Here is a 26,334-nt window from a genome sequence, read left to right as displayed (position 1 = left end):
ATGTCATGATTCATATTTTTAATTAAATTATCTTTTCTAAATTAATCTTGATTTTCCCCCCATATCTCCATTCCACAGGTAATAAATAAGTTTTTAAAAAATGTGCGAATAAAATTGTTTAAAATTACCTTTATTTCTTCCTAAGCCTTTAATCCACAAGTAAAAAGATGAAAATGTGTATCAATGAGGCTTTTTATATTGTTAAAATACTAAGTGGAATTTTCAGACTTCAACTTGCTATTAAACAAATGGCAATATTGAACATTCTCCTTACAACAACTTGATTGCCTTTGATTTTGTGATCATCACTGTTTATTTTTATTCGCCTCTGCACAGTATTTGTAACTGCTAGGTGGTTAGATAAGTGGGGGGTACCAGGCAGATAGGGTGGAGGAGACGGAGGCTGGTCCAGAAGATGGCACTATGCCCAGCGCTAGCATAAAGGGGCTCTACCTCTAAATGAGAGCCAGCAAGAAGCCGGTTAGGATGCGACAGCCTAAACTGTGAGGCAGCAGCAAGGACCTAACCGGATATGACCCACTGCTCATTGGAATATAATTAGCATGTGGCTTAGCACCCCCCCCACCTGGCCCCCCACACACACAAGAGGTTTTTCTATGTGCATCCTGGGTACGACCACGCGCAAGGGGGATGGGCATGCCTAAGCATTCAAGGGACCAGAGCTATCAATCAATCAAAGAACGCCCCTAAAGCAAGGATGTAAGACAAAAGGGACATAGAAGTGGAGCCATTTGTTCCTCTCTTGGGTTGGCCCACCTTCAGTTCTCAAAGGTGTACTATACTGACTTTTGCTCTACTAATAAAATCCTTTGTTTATATCACATTTTCAGTCTTCTGTTTAGATTCCTTTTCTTGGTTAAGACAAAGAATCGAGGTTATTTTCTTGCTTCCCCATGGTAACATAGACAGAATCAAAATGGAACTTACACAAGTAACTGGCATGAGGAAGTGCCCCAAATGCCCATGGCCCCCACCCCCACTCTTGTTTGTCACCTCCCCTGTCCCAGCCCCTGCGACCTGGGCGGTTCCATTCAATCTCTGACTCAGGAAGAGAAAACTCAGGCCTGTCTTACAGACGCCTCTGTGTGCTCTGCAGGCACCACCCAGGAGTGGAAGGGTTGTGGCACCATGGCCCTTTTTGGGGACAGCCAAGTGGTGAAGGGAAAATCCTCCCAGTGGGCAGAATTTCAAGTAGTGCCTCTAGTCGTTCATTTTGCTTGTAAGGAGAAGTGGCCAGAGATACGGTTTCTGTACGGCTTCAAGGACTGTCGCCAATGGTTTGGCTGGATGGTCAGGAACTTGGAATGAACGTGACAAGAAAACTAGTAAGGAGATCCATGGAAGCATGTGGCTAGACCTCCCCAAATGTGCCTGAAAACAGAGACATTTGTGCCCACGTGGATGCTCACCGAAGGGTTATCTCAGAAGAGGAGGACTTTAATAATCAATGGATGGGACTGACCTGTATGTGGACACCAATCAGCCTCTGTCCCCAGCCATTCCTATCGCTGCCCAAAGGGCTCAAGAACAACGTGGCCGTAGTACCAGTGCAGCAATCCAGTACTTGTGACATGCACAGCACGACACAAAATCGACCACGCCAACTGTCATCACGGCTTTTGTGCTCATGTTAATACATATCCCTTACTATATAGCTGGACACTATGGTTTAGCACAATCGCTACCAGGAAGAGAAAGAATACAAACATCTTTTGTTTACATATTTAATAGAAAGCAGAACCCAATTTATATTTTGTTAACCCATAGGAAAGTAACATTTATTTAATTACCTTTATCCATAGATACAACATCAAAATAGTGCTATATAATTTAATAAAATTATCTTAGATATATATCTTATTTTTTTTAACACCAGAACCCAATTTCTAACAAATATTAACTTGTCAAGAACCGAAACGAGCTCTACAAAAGCTGAAAGAATCAGAAGTTGGGTTTCATTTCACGTATCTCAGAAGGGAAAAATCTAAGTGCATCCAAATAACCCTGAATCAATTCTGAAACGAAACAGGATCGACACACGCGTGCCAGGAAAAACTGTTACAAGAAAAAGAAACAGTATTTGTTACTTATTACAAATATGAGTATGATGGATCCAGGCAGCTGGAGGTCCTTTTATTTGCTGATCATAAAAGCACCATCCCCAGGACAGCAGTTTTAAAATCATCTGAAAGGACACGGGGAAGCACTCCCACTTCAAGTAGTATGGAAGACTCGGGATTCTGAAAGTCCCTTAGGCAACAGTTCAAACAGAAAGGGTGTGGGGGGCAGGAAGGGGGGAGCTGACCACAACAAGCATAATGATTGCTTATGTCACGGTGAGCTCTGAGCTGAAGCCCAGGGCAATGAAAGCAAAGAGACAGGAGCAGGAGCCGGCTCCTCAGATGCAGCCAAACCTGCAGCCCTTGCACACAAAAACGGGGGGGTGGGGGCAAATCTGAGAAGTCTGCATCAAGCCAGAACCCCTGAAGGAACTGCCTTTTGTATTTAATAGGGCCTCCCAGGACTGAGGCTTTGGGGCACTGCCTGGTAATGCAACACGCACGGGGCCACAGGGCATCCTAGATGAGGAAAGGTGGGGGTTGTGAAATCAAAAATGACCCCAAGAGGGTTATATTTTGGAAATCACAAAGACCTTTTGTCCACCTTTTCTAGCAAAAGAAGGGTTAGAGGCTGCTTCAAAGTTTTCAGAAACAATTTCCTGCAGCACTAACTCAGGATCCTGCGACGGGAGCTGGAGACACCCCTCTGGCCAGCAGACCCCTCGGGTCAGGCATTCAACCCCAGTCAAAGACGGACCTGCACACTTCAAACCACCCTCCCACTGTGAGCTGTCAGGATTACCTTAAACATCAACAAACCAGACCAGGATGGAGACCAACAAATCCTTGTTTACAACAAACAGAATTGTATGGCTCTTTTCATATTTAATTCCTTATTCCAGCTGGAACTGATTTCAGCATGTGGTTTAATTTGAGACTCCAACTTGATTTTATTCCAAGTACTTTAAACCATTTTTTTTTCATCCAGGGATGCCAGATCCAAGTCTCAAAAGAGAGAAAGATCTGACCACATACACCAAAAAAAAAGAAAAAAAAGAAAAGAAAGAAACTTTAAACTTCTATATATTAAACGAGTATTGCAAATAAAATGAAAAGGCAAAGGATACACCGAAAAGAAAAAAAAGAACAGGTGGAGGGTATAGCTCAGTGGTAGACCTAGTGCTTAGCACGCACAAGGTCCTGGGTTCAATCCCTACTACCTCCATTAAAAGAGTAAATAAATAAACCTAATTACCCTCTCCCTCAAAAAATAATAACAACTTTTTTAAATTAAAAAAATTAAAAGTAGCCCTTTGTTGTTTAAAAAAGCTATAAAAATCATGTTTTCATGGAAAATTTAATGATTGGAACACCCATTCCCTGTAAGGTTAACTGAAAAATAGAATAAAAGATTGTGTATTATCTCCATTAACTACACAGTCAATCAATCTCCCTCCACCCCTGTGTGTTTCCAAATACTCCTGCTCCGGCTAAGCACTTTCAGCGATCCTCTGGGCACTGACTGAACACCTCCTCGGTCCACTGGGCACCCTCCAAGTACCATCGTGTCTCCGTGGGCCCTGCAACTGCTCCACCGACACTATCCTACGGTGACACAAGACAGGTTGCCACCGTCTGTTTAGGGACATTTGATCAGACCTCAAAGCCACACTCTTCAGCCAAAGCGTTTTTGAAACAGGTCTCTGTGGGCCCAAACATGAGTTCCGTGTCTCCGGGACCGGCAGACACCTATCAAGGGAGTCCCACCCTCCTGAAGCAGGCTGGGACTTTCTGAATAGGACAAGCTCATCTTGGTCAGGTCTGTCTTCTCTCAGCATGAGCTCGCCCACGAGCCCAGGCACCAGTGGACTTGTCAGGCCACTGCCACCCTCTCACAGCTGAGATGCATCTGGGTTGGGGCTGAAGGTTTCTCACAGGACACAGCCCACCCCAGTAATTCAGTGGATATTTGCGGACAACAACTAACGATGCCAGTTACACATACGCACTTTTTAAAATCACAAAGGAGACACCACAAAAGTTAACTTTCAGGTGGTGAGATTCAGGATGCTTTTTATTTCCTTTTTCCAAGCTTTTTTGTATTTCTCATTCTGTGAAATGAGCATGTATTATATTTAGAATTAGAGAAAGCAATGAAAGAAAACTGGAACTTCTTTCTAGAGCCCAGATACAAACCATAATAAATATTAAAATGTCATAATGGTTGTAAATCTTCAAATAAAATACAATTGGCTCTGAGGGAATACAATTTCATGTTGGCTATTCTGAATTCCGCCTGACTCCAGGGTACTTTTAACGATCTGCAAATACTAGTAGTAATATTTACATGAATAAATGTTTAGAATGCCAATTTTAAAGTTTGATGATTAGTGAAATTGTTGAGAACACTGCATAATTGTGGCAGCCTGAGGGAGGCTGCCCGGAGACGCGGAGTTATCTAAGAGCCCCGGCCTGGCTGCCGCCACCCAGGCCACCCAGGCCACCCAGGCTGCGCCTCGGACCCTAGCCAGGCCACGCCCCTCTCAGGCCGCTCCCAGCCGGTGACTGGGGACTCTTCTCCTGGGCAGCCTTTGCTTTGGGGTACCCCCATTTTCCAGCCACGACTCTTTCAGAGCTGTATTCAGTCTGCGCCTCTTCCCATCCAATCCTCCGTCCTTCCCTCTCTCCCTTCCCAGCTACCAGTCCTCCATCACCGCTGGAGTCTCCTCCCACCTGCTCCTGCTCCCTCGCCCGCCCCGTATCGTTTATAGGTCTGTCTCCCAGTGAATCTTTTGTCTGATCAACTCCATTATAGAGCCCGCTTCTCAGAGCACCTGAACTGGTCTTATCACCAGCAATACTATTTTGTGCTAGTTTTTATCTGGCTTTATAAAAAGGGAATACCACTATTGTAGATCCAGAGCAGATTAAATTTCATGAATGCTAAACAAATGCTTATTTATAAAAGTATTCATGTAACAAACATTAATACAGTTCTTGGCTTTCATACACTAAACAGATTAAATTATTAGATGGGGGGAGGATATAGCTCAGTAGTAGAGCACATGCTTAGCATGCATGAGGTCATGGGTTGGAGCCGCAGTACTTCTGTTAAATAAAAAAAGAAGAAGAAGAAATAAGTACACCTAATTACTTCCCCCTCAAAAAAAAAAAAAACCCACAAATAAATAAATAAAATCTCCATTACAATTTTTTAAAAAATAAATGATTTGGATGAATATAAATGATGAGCATGATAGATTAAGTAGAAACAATAGTTGTTTTCATACGGTATAATAATTCTATATATTCTCATGGTTCAAAAAGCATTGATAATGGGGGACGGATATAGCTCAGTGGTAGAGAGCATGCTTAGCATGCATGAGGTCCCAGGTTCAATCCCCAGTACCTTCATTAAAAAAAAAAAACTTTTTAATAAAGGAATATGTGTATGTGTATGTATGGCTGAAACATTATGCTGTATACCAGAAATTGACACAATGTTGTAAACTGACTATACATCAATTAAAAAAAGAAAAGGAAAAGAAAAAAATTAAAATAAAAAAGCACTGACATACCTACACAAAAATATTTTCGAGGCTCCTGATGCCCTCACCATAACAAGCTCAGGTCTTCCAAAGGAAATGATTTTGATCAGAGGAATAAGTCTCTAATCTACCCATTAAACACAAATCAAGGCTTTAAAATAATTAAGTTCTGCATATGAACTGGGTAGCTACTACATTTGTAATTTGAGTTACGTTAATTACCATCAGACAAACATTTATGTATCTTGATTCTATGGCACCCTGGACACAACAACCAGACAAAACTGAAAAGCGGGTAAAACTTCCCGTGACAGCCCCCTACTCAGTCTTAGTTTTTCAAAGTTCTTCCCAGACACCTCTCTCCATTGCTGCTGCTTCAAGGTTGGAACCAGGCTCTTCCCCAGTCCTTCCCATCAATGTCCCTTTCAGGCCACCTTCCCCTCCAGAAAGAGCTTCAAGCTTTAGGCTTTTCCCCTAACAGTCCCCAAACCCAGGTATTTCGTTCTGTTCTGAATGTTTTTCTTTTTGGTAAATGTAAGGATAATGTGCGTCCTCTAAGGTGTTACTGAGTGACACCAGTTCATAATACAGTTGTTTCTCAGGAAGAAAATCATCTGAGCTCCAGTTTAAAATTATTCTGCCAAGTTAACCCTGTGACCTGGAGCTAAAGGGATTAAAGACAAAGCCTCATTGATTTGATAAATGAAATATAGCTGACTTCAGCTTTTATGCCGAACCATGACTTTCCAGCTATTCCTTGTCGAAATGTGTTCTGCAGGCTTTGCCTCCAAAGATGTTAATGAGCGGCAGCTGGTAAAGAATTGTGTGAAGACAGAAATTTCGAGTAAGAGAGATACACAGATAAACATTCTGTTTGCCTACAAGCATGTTAGAAGCCCAGTGTAGAAAACACTCTTCGTAAGTCTTCAAAGCCCCGGCCACTGTTAAACTTACCAGGTCTTACTTTTTTTTGCTGATGCTCATTTAATCACATCTGATTTCCTCCTTAGAACTTCTAATTAATTTACCAACCATTTAAACTCAGTAATCTGCTAGGGAGAGGTCCGGGCCAGCTCATGAGAACAGCTGGATCTGCGCCATTTTATATAAACAAAGAAACATCTGACTTCCTAAATTGTCACGGGAAATATCGGAGGAAGGAAGAGAAGGGACTGGAAAAAATTAAACACTTTCAGCAATGGCTTGGATCTTGTCTTCTAACATATAAGATATTTTGGGATATAGGTTCCCACCATCTCTGTAAGTGATCCTTGTTTTTAGATGCTTTTCACACACATTATTTCATCTGACTGGCAAAACAGTCCCAGGCTATAGGTTTGTACTGTCTCCACTTTGCAGATAAGGAAACATCTACTGATGGAATTTTAGTGACTTAGGTGAGACCCACATTTACTCTGTGACAGAATGGGGACTAGACCCCAAAGAAGACATCTATACACAGCTTTGACTCATACCTTGCTGTCTTTCCTCCCTCTTATCACCATATGTCACAGAAGTACCAATGGCTGTTCAAGACGGTGTTTCTTACACATGCACCCCAATGCTCACAGCAACACTATTTACAATAGCCAAGACATGGAAACAGCCTAAACGTCCATCAACAATTGACTGGATAAAGAAGTTGTGGGATATTTACACAACAGAATACTACTCAGCCATTAAAAAGAATGAAATAATGCCATTTGCAGCAACATGGATGGACCTGGAGAACATCATTCTACGTGAAGTAAACCAGAAAGAGAAAGACAAATACCATATGATATCACTTATATGTGGAATCTAAAAAAAAGAAAAATAAACTTATTTACAAAACAGAAACAGATTCACAGACATAAAAAACAAACCTATGGTTACCAGGGAGGAGAGGGTGGGAAGGGATAAATTGGGAGCTCAAGATTTGTAGATACTAACTACTATATATAAAATAGATAAATAACAAGTTTATACTGTAGAGCACAGGGAACTATATTCAATATCTTGTGGTTACCTATAATGAAAAAGAATATGAAAATGAATATACGTATGTATATGTATGACTGAAACATTATGCTGTACACCAGAAATTGACACAACATTGTAAATTGACTATACCTCAATAAATAGATTAAAAATTTTTTTAATTTAAAATTAAAAAATTAAAAAGAACACACACATCAAAGTGTTTCTTAGCCACAAAAGATTAGCACATTATAGGATTTAAAAGGTTACAAGTAACATAAATGAGAAAATATATGGACATGTGTCTCTCTCAAACCTAAGAAAGTCCATTTTCTCTCTCTGAACTATAAGGTGTAATATTTTCTCCTGGAAGAGAATGCTATCAAACTAAAAACTAATGAAAATTATAATACCAGACAGACCACTATAATAAGTGTCACTACTTAAAATCATATTTGAAAATCTGGACAGTTGACCTCTTGAGACACCCACTTCTGGAAATCTTAAGTACATGAATACAGTTTAGTCTTTCCTTTAAATCTGAACCTTCATTTCTGACTTATAACGTAATTGGTCTTTGTTCTCCAGATTTCTGCCCTTCTATATGCTCTTTTTAAAAAAAAAAAAATAGCTTTTGTTTACTCCTCTGTTGTGAAATGATCAAGTCCCTCCTCACTGCTATGGTCCCAACACCAGGAAGCTCTCTTTTAACTTGCTCTTTCTCAAGGGCTGGGGGAATTAGAAGCCAGACTACCCAACTAAGTTCATTAAGGGAGCAAATATTTATGAAGCCCCTGCTAGTTACCACCAACAGTCCGGTGGGTGCTGATGACACAAGTTTCATGAGATGTGGTCCCCCTCCTCCAGGAACCCACCATCTAGAGGAGGAGATGGGTGCAGAGAGGGAGGGATTCAGTAAGGGACTGCAGACTCCAGTGCAGATCAGACAAGCTGCCAGGACAGGACAGGAGATGGAGAAACCAGCTCAGCCTGAGAAACTGGGAACCAACAGGTCCCAGGAGTGAGACTTGAGCTGGATTTTGAAGAATATATACAATTTTCTTAAGTGAAAAAGAGAAAGTAAGGGCATTACAGGCGCAAAAGAAAAAAAGCATGATAAAAGGCATAAAGTAATGAAAAGACCTGATGAGTTGAGAAAAAGTAAAGAAATTAAAAATGATGACTCAAATAAAGCTTCCGTAAAATGAAACTTGAGGGAAACAGCATGAGGGTTATGGAAAATGGATCTGCTGACATGGATTTTGGGTTCTCTTACTTTCTAGTTAGATGTGTTTGAAACCACCCTCTAACTGAGAAGGCAAATTCTCATTGTTACATGGGCCTATTTTGAATTGCAATTTTTTTCTACTAATGAACCTCAGCTTACTTGTAAGTGCCCATGTATAGCTTCATTTGTAACACAGACAGGTTTATATTTCACAGCAGCTCCCCAAAGGGAGTTCCAGGAGGACAAGGGCTTGCGTTTTCTTCACTGCTGATGCTCCAGCGTCTGAAATGCTGACTCAACAAATGCACAAGTCGCATTTATATAGAGCTTCCCAGTGTGCAGATCACTTTCATGTCTGTTACCTTCTTGTATCTTACTAACACAGCACAGATGACAGCAAGCACCACTTTAAATAAGAAGCACTCCCCCGTACCTGCTTCCTCTCCCTCCCATCGCCATGGCCGGACTGCTATAGTGACAAAACTTATGAAGGTGTAAATAAACATCCCTGCCTTTAGAACTACCTCCGCCTTATCCCAAAAGCAGTCACATCAGTTTTTCTCCACAAGAAAGGACTTTTACAAATGAAACAACCAGCATCAATGGTTTTAATGATTTGGGTTTTCTAGAGTGTCTGTGCCACCTCTTATACCTGGCTTATAGTAGAGTGAGCCAAGGTGGAGACTGACACCAGATTACAGTAATTATTCTAGGGTCCACTGAATCACCTGGAGATCTTTCAAAACTCAAGACTCCTCTACCCCTACCTTCTATGGAAGGTTTCTGTTTCAATAGGTCTGGGATGGGACTCAAGAAATTTACATTTCTAACAGGTTCAGTGATGCTAATCCTTTAGGTCCTGGGACCACACCTTGAGAACTACTGACCTGGAAAATCAGTCTGTTGACACCAGATGCAAAACCATAATAACACCAGCATAATTCTATCACTGCAATTACATCAGGATGACCTGCACTTTTATGTTTAACTTTTGTTGATAAGTGTTTTTACCCCACATAAATCCTCAGTCAGATGCAGAAATAAATGGTTGTTCCGATTAATTATTTTATGAAAACTAGATGAATTACTTTATGAAAAACTAGTTTTATTTATCTTCTTGCAAATTAAAACGAGTTAAAAGAAAAAATACACAACAGAAAGGGGTAGGTCACTCTCAAGAATTAGGATAGCACTGATTATTTAAAAATTACACATTTCAATTTAGAACAAATTTCTTTAGCTTAAACAGAAACAGTAATTTGCTAAAAATTAAAATAAAATTTGCTAACTGTTTAAGTAGAAAATCAGACTCATATTTCCAAAGGAATGGAATTTTCATTATAGAATCAAGTTACCCGGTTTATAAATTTAGTGTGTAGAAGCTCTGTGCTTCCGAAAGACAAACTGGAAAACAGCTGCTGGGGTACGTCTCCTCCTCAGAGCCTTAATTTCACCCAGAAGAGCCAGTTTTTATTATTTATAATACAAGCATGTCACAGTGTTTCCCATTATGAAATTCACTGTTTTGTTTTGAAGTTCAAAAGGTGATGGTTGCCTGCTCAGGTCAAGGCATCAAGTTCTAAAAGTTGGTGAGCTCAGTTCTGAGATAAAATGCCAACTCTTGCACATTCCATACTAATAACATCTAGAAATCTGTATTTAGATAGTTGTTAAACAATCCTCCATGCTATAGTAAAAATATCTACATATATGAATGGGCAGGGCAGGGCAGGGGGGTATGCTGAAAAGTCTAAAGAAAATAAAACGAAGTCTTTGTTCCAAAAAGATGGTTAATTACAATGCTGATTCTAAAGTTGGTTGGACTGGATATGTTATCAGTCCAAATACTGTCCTCTAAGGTCACAGTTTCTTAGATTGTCACACAAATACTCCATAGATGTGCAAAACAAATCCAACCCCTACCAAACAATTTTAAAAACCATTATTATAATACTTTCAGTTACTAAATATTTTCACAAAAGTGGTCAAATTGAACAACTCAACAACAGAAAAGGCTATAGCAACAAATTGTTTCCAAAATTGAAAAAAATACATACATATTTTCTAAAACTGCAAAAAAATACACGTATTTATATATATGAGAGATTTCTAAGAAGGAAACACCTCTGCAGACACCTAATGGAGACCAGTGCTGTGAAGAACTATGAAGAACTCCTATTTACCGTGTGTGGAAAGAACCTAAATCCATGTAGCTGCTCCCATCAACACTACACTATTTCACAATTAGGTTTGTCAAGGGTTATCCTGAAGCATTTTCTCATCACAAAATGGAATCCCCTCAGCAGATACTGTTTGGGAAACCCAAATCCTGAAGGCATGGTTAGAACTGAAGTAGATGCCCAAGTGATAGGACTCCTGACTTTTATAGAGGAATTCCATGTTTCATAGAAAAGAAAAGAAAGAAAAGAAAGGAAAGAAAGAAAGAACAGAAAGGAAAGAAAGAAAGAAAGAACAGAAAGGAAAGAAAGAACAGAAAGGAAAGAAAGAAAGAAAGAAAGAAAGAAAGAAAGAAAGAAAGAAAGAAAGAAAGAAAGAAAGAAAGAAAGAAAGAAAGAAAGAAAGAAAGAAAGAAAGAAAGAGAAGGAAGGAAGGAAGGAAGGAAGGAAGGAAGGAAGGAAGGAAGGAAGGAAGGAAGAGAAGGAAGGAAGGAAGAGAAGGAAAGGAAGGAAGAGAAGGAAAGGAAGGAAGAGAAGGAAAGGAAGGAAGAAAGGGAAAGAAGGAAAGGGAAAGAAGGAAGCAAGGAAGAGAGAGAAGGAAAGGAAGGAAGGAAGGAAGAGAGAGAAGGAAAGGAAGGAAGGAAGAGAGAAAGAAAGGAAGGAAGGAAAGGAAGGAAGAAAGGAAGAAAGAAAGAAAGGGAAAGAAGGAAGGAAGGAAGAGAGAGAAGGAAAGGAAGGAAGAGAGAAAGAAAAAGAAAGAAAAAGAAAGAAAGAAAGAAAGAAAGAAAGAAAGAAAGAAAGAAAGAAAGAAAGAAAGAGAGAGAGAAAGAAAGAAAAGAAGGAAGGAAGGAAGAGAAGGAAAGGAAGGAAAGGAAGGAAGAAAGAGAGGAAGGAAGGAAGAAAGAAAGAAAGGGAAAGAAGGAAGGAAGGAAGAGAGAGAAGGAAAGGAAGGAAGAAAGAGAGGAAGGAAGGAAGGAAGAGAGAAAGAAAGAAAGAAAGAAAGAAAGAAAGAAAGAAAGAAAGAAAGAAAGAAAGAAAGAAAGAAAGAAAGAAAGAAAGAAAAGAAAAGAAAAGAAAAGAAAAGAAAAGAAAAGAGGAAGGAAGGAAGGAAAGAAAGAAAAGAAACTTTAAAGGACCATAAAAAAAAAATCCCCAAATCAGGAGTTCATTTTCTTCTGTCACAAAAGGGGAACAAAGGCACAGGGTGCTGAGCACTGTCCCCACAAATGCCATGTGTGCACAACACAGGTGTGTCTGCACCCCATCCCTACCTGCCCCGCCCCTGCTCTGCTGCGTGACTCCCAGAAAGACCCTGCAAACTACACGACACAGACTCCCTTGTCAACTGGCTTCTCATTAGAGCTGCACAAAGGGACAAGGAGGAGAGCCGAGGGCCAAAGAAGGAGTGAAATCCCAAGGTTTTTCTCGGCCCCCAGTGGTGTCTCTAGCAGTGGTCTTAGCAATTCTCACACACACACACACACACACACACACACACACACACCCCTATTGTTTCCAACTTACAAAACACAAACCAGAGATAAAAATAGAATCCCTGGGCCCTCCATGAACCCTATTAACTCAACAGGTACTAACCTGGTACCTAGTAAGGTCTTCCAGACCACCAGTTTTACAGCTGTTTCACTGTTAGTAGACTGGGACTTGTCTTTTCATATTAAGCAATATTATTATGAATAACGGGGCAATACCAATGTTGCACATGGACCACTGGTACACTTCTACTGTCACAGATAAATTAAAGTTCTTGTCTATAAATCTGAGTTTCAATTTCCCAATCTTATCTGGCATTAATTATACCAATTTAATTTGCAAAAGTCTCCCATGGTTTAATTAGAGATGCTTGAAGGAGAAAAAAATGTAGTACCATGTAAACACTAAGTGTTACTTTGATAACCTCCAACCCTGCTTCTTGGACATACCTCTTGTCAAATGATTTATTCAATGTTAATATAAAATTTTCCCATGAGAAGTGGAACTCCTTCTTCCTATGGGAGACTTGTTACCTGAGGGAGCTGGAAACCTCTGTAATAACACCAACACAGGCACCCTGACTCTACCATTTATGATCTATTTGACCTTAGGCACATTATTTTGCTGTTGGAAGCCTCAGTTTCCACATCTACAAAATGGCTTAATAATAGGACCTACCTCATGCGGTTGTTGTGAAGATTAAATCAGATATTCCATATAAAATGCATGGCATTATCTAGCACATAGTAAGAACTCAATCGATGTTAAGTATTGATTCATTGCCAGCTATAACTTTATGCCAGTAACATAAAAGGGATACATTGGGGAAAAGTTGCTGACTGATACATTATTTAGTTAATAATAATAATAATAACAGTAATAAACTATCAGCCTAAAATATCCATATAACATGCACAAACCCTATTTTTAACCTCAGCTTTCAACTAAAAGTTATAATTGAGTCACTGTATACCACTGTTTCCTAATCGTACTTCCAGACCAAGAAAAACTAAAACTGGCTAAAAAGAAAAAAGGAAAATTCATTCAGTGAGTAGAGGGGTAAGCCATGAAGCATGAGATTCTCACAAACGTCAGATTCTTAGAGAACTATTTTCATCAGCCTTATGAAGCTCTGAACGGGGCTCAGGTGCGGGGCTTTCCAACCCAGCCTTAGACCCGTACTAGGGAACAGCATCCTAAAGTCTGCTACGGACTGAATGTTTGAATCCCTAATCCCCAGTGTGACGGTATTTAGAGGTGAAGCATTTGGCAGGTAATTAGGGTAGATCAGTCTTTAGAGCGAAGCCCTTAAAAAAGGGGTTATTAATGTCCTTATAAAAGGAGAAAGACATGAGAACCCCCGTCTCCATCACACGAGGACACAGCGAGAAGACAGCCCAGGAAGAGGGCTCTCACCAGAGCCCGAGGGTGCTGACACCCTGATGTTGGACCTCTGACCTCCGGAACGATGAGAAATACATTAAGCCACCCAGTCTACAGTCCTTGTCACAGCAGCCCAAACTGAGGCAAAATTCAAATAGAATTTAGGTCTTATCCTCTAAGAATAGAGAGTTTTTCATTTTTCTCTTCTGAACATCATTTTCTTTTCTCTTTCAGTACCAGTTTGCTGTATATCCAATATATAGCTGCCCAGGGCCCAGTTAAATAAAACTGATGGATACTGTTTTAGGAAAAGATATTATTTCTAGAACCATGAAAACGAACAATTCTACTTGATATCTCAAGATACATCAGTATTTGGTATATTTCACAAGGAAATTCATATTTACCCACTTTTTTGTTTTGGTTTGGGTTTTTTTTTTTTCTTGAAGTATAGTCAGTTTACAATGTGTCAATTTCTGGCGTACAGCATGGTGATTCAGTTATTATATATATTATATACATATTTATATATATATATATATATATATATATATATATCTCCTTTTTTCATATTCTTTTCCATTATATGCTACTACAAGATATTGAACATAGCTCCCTGTGCTGTACAGTAGGACCTTGTTGTTTATCTGTATGTTTGTTTTCATATATATTTTCCCACTTTTAAAAGATAACTTTTATTTCTCTATCATACTACGTATATTTTTTAAAAAAGAGGAAAAAAGAGAGAGAGATAAATGTATAAAATGGAAAAGATGGTGACATGGTGTATGGTACCTCATAACTCAGCTGACAATAGGTAATTAAATAACATATTTTTATAAATGAAGTACACTATCAAAAATCTATATATGGTAAGAAGAGCTAAAAGTATTGCCTCTTTTTCCCTTGTGCTCTTAAGATTGTTACCATCTGGTCGTCTCTGATTGGCCCTTAAGTAACTGTATTTATCATTTAGAGAAATATACCAAGAACCTGGAAATTTCTAGTGGCTTGTCCAAGGGATAGGTGAGGAGGGGGAGTTTTCCAGAGGAAGAGTTTCCCATACTTGTTTAATTTCCAGTTTCTCAGAAAGTTCTCCCCGAGGTCAGGAACTGATATTCAATGCTCCGCACTTGGTGTTAAACTAATCAAAAGCACAAGAGGTAGGTCACGCTTTTAAAATCCAGAGGAAGGAAAGGGGACAGAAGCCACCTGGCAGAAACACCCCCACGCCACCCGCTCGCTCCCACCAAAAAACAAGAGGCCTCCATTCTCTTCCCTTAAGCACAACCAACACACTTTATAATCCAGAAGGTTTGTGCCCTTAACATAAAGTATTTCTTGCTGCTTTTTCTCTCAAGTTACAAGTGATATATTTAACTGTTTTCCTTAGATTTTTGGCTTCCTAGATACTATGATTCCTTCAAACATCTTTCTCTTCTTCAAAATATGGAAAATTGGACATCTAATGCAGTGGTCTCGCCTTGACACTTTATAAAGGAGCGAAGACTGCAAATAATCACACCTTATGCTGGCATATTGCTACAGAGCTTACAAAGGCTCTCATAAATATCATTTTTCTCCTTATCACAAACCTACAAGGTAGGTGAGAAAGATATTATCATTGTCCACGTTCTCAGACAGAAATTGAAATGTCTGGAAAACAGTTGTAATATTGATTCTGTGAACATGGTGGCTGGAGGGACAGAGCAGAGGGAATGCTGGTTAAATTTCTTGTACAAGGTTTTACAACTATTAAGTGACAGAATTTAAATTCCTTCCAAAATTTCTGACTCTGGAGTTTGTATATGCTAATTGACAACTGTTCCAAGACTGAAATGTGACTTAGGGAGATTTAACAACTCTAATATATATAACCAAGAAGCATTAAACATTTGGATGAAGGAAAACAATAACCTAAGAAACTCCGTGTGCATACTACTCATAAATTAAAATAATTAAATGTATAAACTGAATATCTCAGGAGCCTTGGGTATACAGCTACTTTTTTTCAGGAAGAGTGTATCTTGGCTTTTTTCCCAAGAGAACATACACAGATTTACTTTTAAAAATTACACAGGCTGGGAGGAGAGGGTATATCTCAGTGGTAGAGCGTGTGCTTAGCATGCACAAGGTCCTGGGTTCAAATCTCCAGCTCCTCCATTAAAAAATAGTAATGGTAAATAAATAAATAAACCTAACTACTTCTTCCCCAATAAATAAGGGAAATTTTTTTTTAATTACATAGGCTTTTTCCCCAAAAAAAGATCTTAAGAGTTCCAACTATTAATTCTCCTATCAACACATTTTTCAGAGACATATGTTCTCCGTGTGATTTGGAGTTGGTACTTAATCCACACAAGCTTATTTACTTCTTTATTAGAAAGTGTATGTAACAATAAAACCATCAAGATTAACTTTGCAGAGAATAACAAATATTCTAAGAGGTAAAATATGACAGTAGAAAATATGCAGCTTCATTCCCTGTCACCCAAGTGACATCAGACACAGACCACTGCCTGCCAGCGTAAAACTCCAAAAATGAATTAATGTCAGAGTTAACACCTTGCCGCCCATCTGTGTGCACTGGAAAACTAGCAAGGCTGCCGTGTACAATCGTGAGCAGGCCAAATCAGACTGGCCACCAGAAAAGCGCCCTCCAGAGTGTTAGATGGAAAGTAAGTACATGGAATTCCTACAGAATTCAGTGAACCATCGCACTGAAACCTACAGCTAAGTACACTTTGTGACTTAAGTACGTGCGACAGGAAACTTCACTGCTGTTCAGCCTCTCAGATCGAGAAAGGAGGATCTGACTTTCACCTCCAATAATGGTAGATGAAGCAAGTCGGGCTCTTAGAGGACAACTAGAAAAGTGGGACAAAATGTTGAAAGAAATAGCCAGCTGAAGGCATCAAAGAACTCACAGCATACTGAAGATTCACCCAGAGGATGGCAGGGAAGGGAGTCCAGGTTACTCCACCCCAGATATGGAGGAGTTTCTTCCCAGGAAACTCTACCAATCCCAGAGGGAGAGGAGGGCAGCTGGGCAGCTGAATGGGACCCGCAAGCTGCCTAGTGCTTTGGCCACTGAGACTGGGATTCAGGGCCTGTACAGGGCTGAGGGGAGCGCTCCTAAGTCCCCCATCTTAGGCTGTCCCTTAGAGAGGGACACCCTGTCACCTCCGGGTGAACCACAGGAAGGCCCTCAAAGGGGCTGCATCTCAGCTTTGAACCATCTCATTGCCTGAGACTGAAGACAGGAGGTTCTGGCCACCAGCATCCGCAGATGTCCTAGAGTGCTGGCACCACCAGGCAACCGGCAGATGCAGATAGAAACCCTAACTATTAAAAGACATCATCTTTATTAGTTATCGACCTGATGTGTAAAAAATGATTCCAAACGTAGCGGCTTAAAACAATAACTGTTTCTCATCTGACAGTTTCCGGGGGTCTGGGATCCAGGAGTGGCTCAGCTCAGTGGTTCTGGATCAGGATTCCAGCAGGCTTCGCTCCCGGGGTCAGATGGTGCTGCGGTCACCTACGCTCTGCCTGCCTCTAGCGGGGCCACTTCCAAGTTCAGTCACCTGGCTGTTGGCAGGAGACTTCAGTTCCTCACCTTGTGGGCCTCTTTACAGGGCTGCCCACAGCGGGGGCTTCTCCCGGAGCCAGGGAGCCAAGAGCAAGAAAGGGAGACCAAAATGAAAGCCACAGGCTCTTAGAACCAAAGCCCCAACGTGACATACAATGTTTCCTTCTTCATTTTCCACTCATCAGAATGGAGTTAAGAAGTCCAGCTCACGCTCAGCAAAGAAGACTAAGCAAGGATGCGGGCACTGGGGACCATCCTAAAGCTATCTGTCTCATCACCCTGGATATCAAATGATTTTTACAAACAGTTCTGCAAATACAATATCCACATATAATCAAAGAGAACTTGGAGACAAAAGGGAAAAACAAAAATGCAATAGAACCACAAGGTTCCAGATAGTAGAGTTCAGTCACCATACAGAGGCTTTAAAAGTTGTGTGCTTGTTTTGTTCATGGAGGCCAAAAAAAAAAAAAAAAAAAGATGATGAATTTTAACAGATAAATCTAAACCAAAAAAATAAAGTCCTAGATTTCAACTTCCAGGCATGATGGCGTAACTGGGACTGGACTTAACATTTTGTCACAAACAACTAGAAAACTGAGCAAAATATAGGAAACAACTCTTTTCAGGCTACGAACGATACTGTGATTCTTAAGTGGAGACAAAGAATGAGGTGATGGTTACAATCGCTCAGCCTAGAGGCTCTGAGAAGAAACCAGACACAAGAGTCAGGAAACGGAGGTGAAAGGCATTTTTGCTCATAACAAGGATTACGGGAGTCGGGGTAGGGGAAGGGGTGGGAAAGGATAAAACTGGGAGTTCACAAATTGCTAATATTAACTACTATATATAAAATAGATTTAAAAAAACAAGGTTCTTCTGTATAGCACAGGGAACTATATTTAATATCTTGTAGTAACCTATAATGAAAAAGAATATGAAAACAAATATATGTATGTACATGTATGGCTGAAACATTATGCTGTACACCAGAAATTGACACATTGTAAATGAATGTACTTCAATAAATTAAAAAAAAAGCAGGAGTCATAACGTTAGCACATTCACATCAGTTCCCCAAACCTAGTCATTAAGGGTGAGTTAGAGGGTTAGATGATGCCTGCCCAGGCAGTAGGTAGGTGGCTTTCCGGGAGAGGAGTACTGAGGCTGAAAAATCCATTGTTTCGGAGCCAGTCTGAAACAATGGGTAAGCAAGACTGCTCTTTGCCCTGAATGGAGACACTGCCTCATTCCTTAAGGTCACCTGCTGCAAACACAAGCCTGATATATAATCCAGGTAAAGAGCAGGCAGGACCTTGCAATCGCGGCGTACCAAGCAGGACCCCCAGCCGGACCTGTGGGAAGGCCAACCTGGTCTAAAACTACGTGTGTTTCATCAAAGTGGAGCACGCAGCCAGGTGAGAGTCAGACCTCTAAATCCTGAACTATTCTTTGCTAACTTAAGAAACCAGACTGTTTATATTCAAAATATTTATTAATCAAGAAAAATAATGCTAGAGCTAGAGTTTAAGCCATTGATCCAAGATTTTACTTTTTTAGCTCGAAGACCGTAAGTAGTGTATCTTACACTTTTATACAAAAGGCAATTTAAAATGTAACTTGATTTTACTATAATTCCTTTACTACTACAGCTCCCTTTACTGGCATATGAGTAATACTTTGCCAACGAGGTTCTTCACTTCGTTGAGAGTTTAAGCATCTCTCTTTCCCATAGTCACAGGTGTTAAATGTACACAAAAATCCTGTCGGTGTCTGACACAGAAAGAAAAGTTTTCTAAGTGTTTCTTTCATGTAACACCTATGAAGATTACATGAGATCGCTGGTTTAAAAAAATCTGAAGAAAAATCACAGCAAGAAGAAGTTCCAGTGACACCCAGAAATCATTCTAACTACTCTGGTGTATTTTTTTTAAAGGAGAAGGTTGAAACTTGTTTATGAATGTAAAATCTATTAATATGCTTATGAGGTCTATTAGTAAAGAATAAAAAGTAACATGAGGCTCATATACAGTATGTGTGTGGGTTGCTGAGTTGCCTGATCCTGTGGGTAGAGTTCATACTTATAAACTCATATATTTAGCTTGAATGTTGCACAAGTAAGGAAGTATTTATTGCCAGGCATGAAATGATAATAGGTGATGGTTTCTGTCAATAAAATAAGGCATATCTCAATATTTTCATTTTATAAAAACTATTTCACATGGTTTTAATTCTAAACATGTATATTCTATAGCTACCGTAGTTATTTGAACACGGCAACTCACCTTTTAAAATTGCTGAAGTAATGAAAAATATTCAAGAGAAGGATTAGCCAACTTTTCAAATACTTGTAAGGACTTTTCAGAAATGTCAAAAAGTTAAAAAGCATTAGTAACTTACCATAAGCAAAGAGGTATAATTATTTCCAAGCATAGCATGTAGAATATTTATATGTGTTTGAAAAAGTGTTTAATGAAAATAGATATTTGTAGGTTGAATTAAAATTCATGATGAAAATGATACTTAAACGTAATTTTGAAAAAAGAATCATTTATAAAGCAAATAATCTTTCTGTAAAAGAAGTGAGTTTTTATCAATTAAACTTGTCCGAAGTAAGACATAGCTTTATGTGCCTTGCAAATGGTTACAGAGTGATATTCAATATCATATTCCCTGAGGTCCGATGAAATCATTCTGTCATACATTCATGCCAAGATTATTGCATAAGCATGAAAAAATTTTGAAGATACATGCACGTTTAGTCACCGTGATGTGTAATATCTGGCAGGTACACATTTAAATTAGCCTGACGAGGTAAAGTGTGTTTTAATGCCTGAAAATCATTACTCTGAGAGCAAAGCCTTATCTGCCGGCTCTCCCATTTGGCGTCCGGTCTTCCCTGATTAGTTGTTTCATATACAAGGATTAGTGGCCCTGAGCAGGACTTCCAGCCTGACATTCTTGCTCAATGACAAGAGATTTTTTTACTGCACATTCATGTTTCGTGGACAGTAATATCGCATTTTAAATGTTTTAGAGTGCTGTTTCTTCAGCTCATCTAGATACAAATCATAAAGCAATCAAGACTAGAATGTGCGGCAAGTTTACTGGCTGCAGAAGGCTTAATCACATAGCATTACACATAGAAAGGTTTAAGCATTTTATTTTAAAAGTTTGCCAGAATTTTCCTAGACCACTGATGTCATCTGAAGCTTCCTAAAGCAGAATATTCTCTCTCAGAATTGTTCTTTTGCCTGGCCACTTTTCTTGATTAACTTTTCGATTTATTTGCTGGACAATTTCTTTATGAAGGTTTTCATTATCTGTCATATCGTATAGGATTTCACTTGCTCTATGGTCATGTACTGATGGATCATCATCTTCATTTATATTTTAACAGCATCCAGTTGAAAAAAAGATGATCAGTCCATTCCATTATAATATTTCTTCATTGCTATTGATACAATGGATTCACTGAAAAAAAAATCCTATATTCATTAACTGTTTCAGTAAATTATTCACTGATTCTTTCTCTGCCTACCAGGTATTACTTAACTCTACTAGGCTTATGAGTAATACTACTATACTTTAAACTATTCATTAAGATAGCAAATATTTATTGCCTATTACCTGCCAGGCATTGCTCTCCTAGGACTCCTAAAATATGGACCCTGGTGTTGTGAAGCCATTCAGTATAGTGGGCAAATGGGTAAAAATATAAAAGAATAATCATAACACAGGGTGTTAAAAGCAATCATTAAAGCACATAAAATGTATCTATTCAATGCCTCTTTCAACCAATAATTGAAAGTGGCCTACAGGTGGCCTACAAAAATATATACAACATACAGGGATAGAAATACATAAATTAGGGAGCTGAGACTAAGAAAAAAATGTTGGTAAACAATAGGTAAACAGTAAAGCCAACCATTAAAAGGACCATAACTTACCAGATATTGGTAGTGGAGGTGCAAAAAAGTACAGCTTCTAGGGAGGAAAATCTGCCAATGCTTAGCAAAATACAAACACCTACCAAAATGATATATTATGAAGAGTACACTTCAATCCAGCTGTCCCACTTGGGAGAATTTATCTTACAGTGATATCTCACAAACGCAGAGTGACGTATGAAAAAGTTTAGCCATCACAGTGCTATTTGTAATACCCAAAGATAAGAAACCAAGAGCCCATCAGTGAGAACTGGTTAAATAGCATACAGCACTTCTAGTCAATGAAAAGCCTGCCTCCTCTAAAACAGAGCGACAAAGCTTTCTGTGTGCTGAAAGGGAAAAAACTCCAGACTCAACTGTGGGTAAAGAAAGCGATACTGCAGAAGAACACACACACACACACACACACACACACACACACAATCCTAGAGGAAGGAAAATAAGAATATCATTTATATTTGCTCGTATCTGCACAAAGAAACAACAGAAAGACTCACAAGAAATCAACGCAGGAGGCTGTGTACTGCCATTGGAGATGAATGATGAAGTGGACAGACGCTGGAATGGGAGCAAAGTTATTCAGTATATAGAAATTTCTATATCGTTTTTACTTTGGAACATTATAAATATATTATCTATTTAAATAAAATTTAAAAAATGTATGCAATATTAGATATTTGCTAGAAGAAAGCTGCAAATTCGCTCTGGAACTTAAATCAAACAGAGAAACCGTTTGGTACATGAATTAGAGATAAGGTTAAAAATGTTTTTAACTGTTCCCCCAATACTGAGACCCGAAAGAAAGGAGTTTCTTTACTGTGTATTCAGTAACTGGACATTTTGTGATCTAGCGAATGACAATCTCACCAACACCTTTTAAATACATACTCGGGAGGCTTCAAATCATGTTCTTGCTTAAAACTCTCCAATACCCTTCCATTTAATCAAAATAAATCCAAACTTCTTACCACGGTCTGTGACACCTCCATGTGACCTGGTCCCTACCTATGTCTCCTCTCACCCTTCCCCTAAATCATGGAGCTCCAACCACGCAGATCTTCATTCTGTCTCTTGACCATAAACAGCTCCCACCTGACTCAGAGCCTTCGTACTTACTGTTCCTTTCTGCCTCTGGTGCTGTTCCCCTCGGTAGAAGCAGCACAGCTGCCTCCTTCTCACCACTCAGGTCTCATCTCCTGAGAATCCTCTCCTTTCTACTCTCTGCCAAAGGAGCACCACGTTGCTCCAGTCACTCTGGAGCCCATCACTACATATTATATTCTTCACAGGACTTAGGATAGTCTGCTATTTTATTTTTCATCATTTTCATCTTCTTCCACAAGAAAACAACCCCTGAAGCTGCTCACTGCTGCATCTTGTATCTTTAGTGCCTAGAACAGGGCTTGGGACACAGTGGGTGGCTAGTCACTGTTAGTCAAATGAATGAACATGGAGATGAATGAGTGATTGATGGAGAAAGAAAGAGTGAATGAAGGAAGAAAGGCAAGAACAGAGGCAGGATGGGAGAAGAGAGAGAAAGGAAGGAATTTCTCAATATTCAACAATAGCTAAACTTCTCTGGCTAATATTAAGTCAGATGTGTTACCCTACTCTGACTTTAGCTCATATAAGATTTTTAGACACCAACATCTTATACACAATTTTCAACCAATGTTAGTTAAGGCCCAGAGTTTTGATACCACTGTATACATAGTCACTGATCTCATAAGCTATTTATCTCAAGAAAATTCATTTTGGAGAAGTCCTAAAAGTTTCACTAGCACCTGGATTTAGCTTAGATTTATAAGTTATAAATTACATAAATTAAAATTTATGTTTAAAATGTATTCTTCCCTCACCCCAAAAATAACAAAGCAGGACTAAAGACTCTAAAAAGGAGACTTTATCACTGCACTTTTCCATCGCAATACTTGGTCAAAGTTAACCAAAGGTTGTTCTAGTATAAATGGCGTTTCATAGAGACTTTGGATTTGGGCAACCACATATAGAAATCAAGAGAAGTAACCCGGAAAAGAATCTACTGGCTCCCTGGGTTTCTGCAGCTGAGCAATAGGAGAAATCTAACATCAAAACTTACTTTCTGTGAAAACGTGACTCATCAGGGTGATCATTTTGAAACGTATACAAACAGCGAATCACTGTGTTATGTACCAGAAAGTAACATAGGGTCGTAGGTCAATTACACTTCAAAAATAAATAAACTCATGGAAAAACAGATCAGATCTGTGGTAAGCAGAGGTGAGGATGGGAGCAGTAGGGAAGGGGAAACTGGATGAAGGTGGTCAAAAGGTACAAACCTCCAGTTACAAGACAAGTAAGTACTAGAGGTGTAATGTACAATACGATTAATTAACACTGCTGTATGTTATGTACGAAAGCTGTTCAGAGAATAAATCCTAAGAGTGCTCACCACGAGGGAAAACCTTTTTATCTATTTCTTTAACATTGTATGAGTTGAATGAGATGATGGTAACCGTTTCATGATGCAAGAAAGTCAAATCATTATGCTGTGCAGCTTAAACGTATACACTGCTGGATGTCAATTATATCTCAATAAAACTGGAAGGAAAAAATTTTACTTTCTTCTAGCCACTGCACTGTGGTTGAAGAGAAGAAGCCTACAAATGGTTTCTATTTATTGGCCCAGAATTAAACAATATTTATATACGTATGTGCTGGCTGGATTTTATAACCATTGCCATGTGGCTTCAGGACACACTGACTTACTTAAGGTTACACATTAAAAGTGTCTCTACTCCACACAGTGTCTCTTGACAGTCCAGTTTTGTAAAACAATGACTCCACAATCTAGACAATGTGTTAAATTACTCATATAAAGATTACTTTCTATTTTTTGCATGTGTTAAGGCACATGTGTTTTTATTTATCCCAGCATAGATCTGAAATAAATTATGTTCAGAAAATGTGTTCCTCAGAATACAGAGCCCAGAAATAAACGCACACACCTACAGTCAATTAATCTTCGACAAAGGAGGCAAGAATATACAATGGAGAAAAGACAGTCTCTTCAGCAAGCTGGAAAAGCCGGACAGCCAGACACATGTAAATCAATGAAATTAGAACCCTCCCTCACACCATACACAAAAATAAACTCAAAATGGCTTAAAAACACAAACATAAGCCAGGACATCTTAAATCTCTTAGAAGAGAACACAGGCAAAACATTCTCTGACATAAATAGTAACAATGTTTTCTTAGGTCAGTCCACCAAGGCAATAGAAATAAAAGCAAAAATAAACAAACAGGACCTAATTATACTTATAAGTTTTTGCACAGCAAAGGAAATCATAAACAAAATGAAAAGACAACCTGCAGACAGGGAGAAAATATGTAAGTGATGGGACTCACAAGGGCTTAATTTCCAGAACACACAAAAAGCTCACACAACTCAATAACAAAAAAACCAAATAATCCAATCCAAAAATGGGCAGAAGATCTAAACAGACATGTCTCCAGTGAAGACACACAGATGGCCAACAGGCACACAAAAAGATACTCAATATAGCTAATTACCAGAGAAATGCAAATCGAAAACTGCGATGAAGTATCACCTGACACTGGTCAGAGTGGCCATCATTAAAAAGTCCAGATGATCAATGCTGGAGAGGGTGTGGAGAAAGGGAGCTCTCCTACACTGTAGTTAGGAATATAGTTTGGTGCAGCCATTATGGAAAACAGCATGGAGATGCCTTTAAAAAACTTACCATATGATCTAGCAATCCTACTCCTGGGCATCTATCCAGAGAAAAACTCTAATTTGAAACAACACATGCACCCCAATGTTCACAGCAGCACTATTTACAATAACCAAGACATGGAAACGACCTAAATGTCCATGGAAAGATGAATGAATAAAGAAAATGTGGTATTATATATACAATGGAATATCATTCAGCCATAAAAAAAGAATGAAATAATGCCATTTGCAGCATATGGATGGACCTACAGGTTATCATCCTAAGTGAAGTAAGTCAGACAGAGAAAGACAAATATCATATGATATCACTTACCTGTAGAATCTAAAAGAATGACACAAGTGAACTTTTTACAAAATAGAAACAGATTCATAGACATAGAAAACAAACTTATGGTTACCAAAGGAGAAAGGGGGGAGGGATAAATTAGGAGTTTAGGACTTGCAGATACACACTACTATATATAAAATAGGTAAAAAGAAAAAAAAATAAGAGCCTACTGTATAGTACAGGGAACTAAATTTAATGTTGTATAATAATCTGTAATGAAAAGAATATGGGAACATGATATATATATGTATGCATAACTGAATCACTAGGCTGTAACCAGAAACTAACACAACATTGTAAATCAACTCTGCTTCAATTAAAAAAAAAAAAAAACACATATTCCTGAAAATGCTCTTTTCATTTCCCAGCAGGAGGATAACTGGTGTGAAAGCTGCCTCACTTTTGATCAGACTATGCCTGCCTTTATTTTCAAGGTCAGCTGTAAAAAAAAGTTACGTTTCTGAGTTAGAGATGATTTATCTTAGTACCTTACTGGCTGTCTGTCCTTAATCACAGATGATACTTACTTCTCAGTTAATAAATCCTGGGTCAAGTTTAAGATCCACTGACCCTTCTGAGACACATCTGCAGAATCCTAAGAGGACGACTCTCTCAGGGAGCAAACATCTCTGCCAAACCTCTCTGTCACCAGAACTGAAGCCTTCTTATGGTCACGTGGATAGCATTGGTTCTGTCTTTTCCATTTGCTAAACTTTAGAGAATGCTTCAGAGTCTGAACTTTTCCCTGGAAGAGTAATTCTTATTAATGCAAATCTATGCCAAATCTTCACAAAAGGTATAGGGGAAAAAAATACAAGCAGAAGCAGAGACTAGAAACGCTCACAGCCCAGATTTTGA

At 39.1% G+C, this 26,334-nt stretch overlaps 1 protein-coding gene and 1 long non-coding RNA gene across 2 annotated transcripts in view; both read right to left on the bottom strand.

Annotated features, from left to right (window-relative positions):
* DCHS2 (dachsous cadherin-related 2) overlaps positions 1-26,334 on the bottom strand; it is a 227,994-nt gene that overhangs the window by 179,875 nt on the left and 21,785 nt on the right. The gene's annotated exons all lie outside the window — the stretch shown is intronic.
* On the bottom strand, positions 20,592-26,331 carry LOC123612340 (uncharacterized). The gene is made up of 3 exons (XR_006719555.2): positions 26,004-26,331; positions 21,907-21,967; positions 20,592-20,933 (listed from the first exon to the last, which is right to left on the bottom strand). It is a non-coding gene; the product is annotated as an uncharacterized LOC123612340 (long non-coding RNA).

Source organism: Camelus bactrianus, chromosome 2 (genome assembly GCF_048773025.1).
Source record: "Camelus bactrianus isolate YW-2024 breed Bactrian camel chromosome 2, ASM4877302v1, whole genome shotgun sequence".
Classification (NCBI taxonomy): domain Eukaryota; kingdom Metazoa; phylum Chordata; class Mammalia; order Artiodactyla; family Camelidae; genus Camelus; species Camelus bactrianus.
Note: the sequence above shows the minus strand (reverse complement) of the source record. Positions and strands in the feature narration are given on the sequence as shown.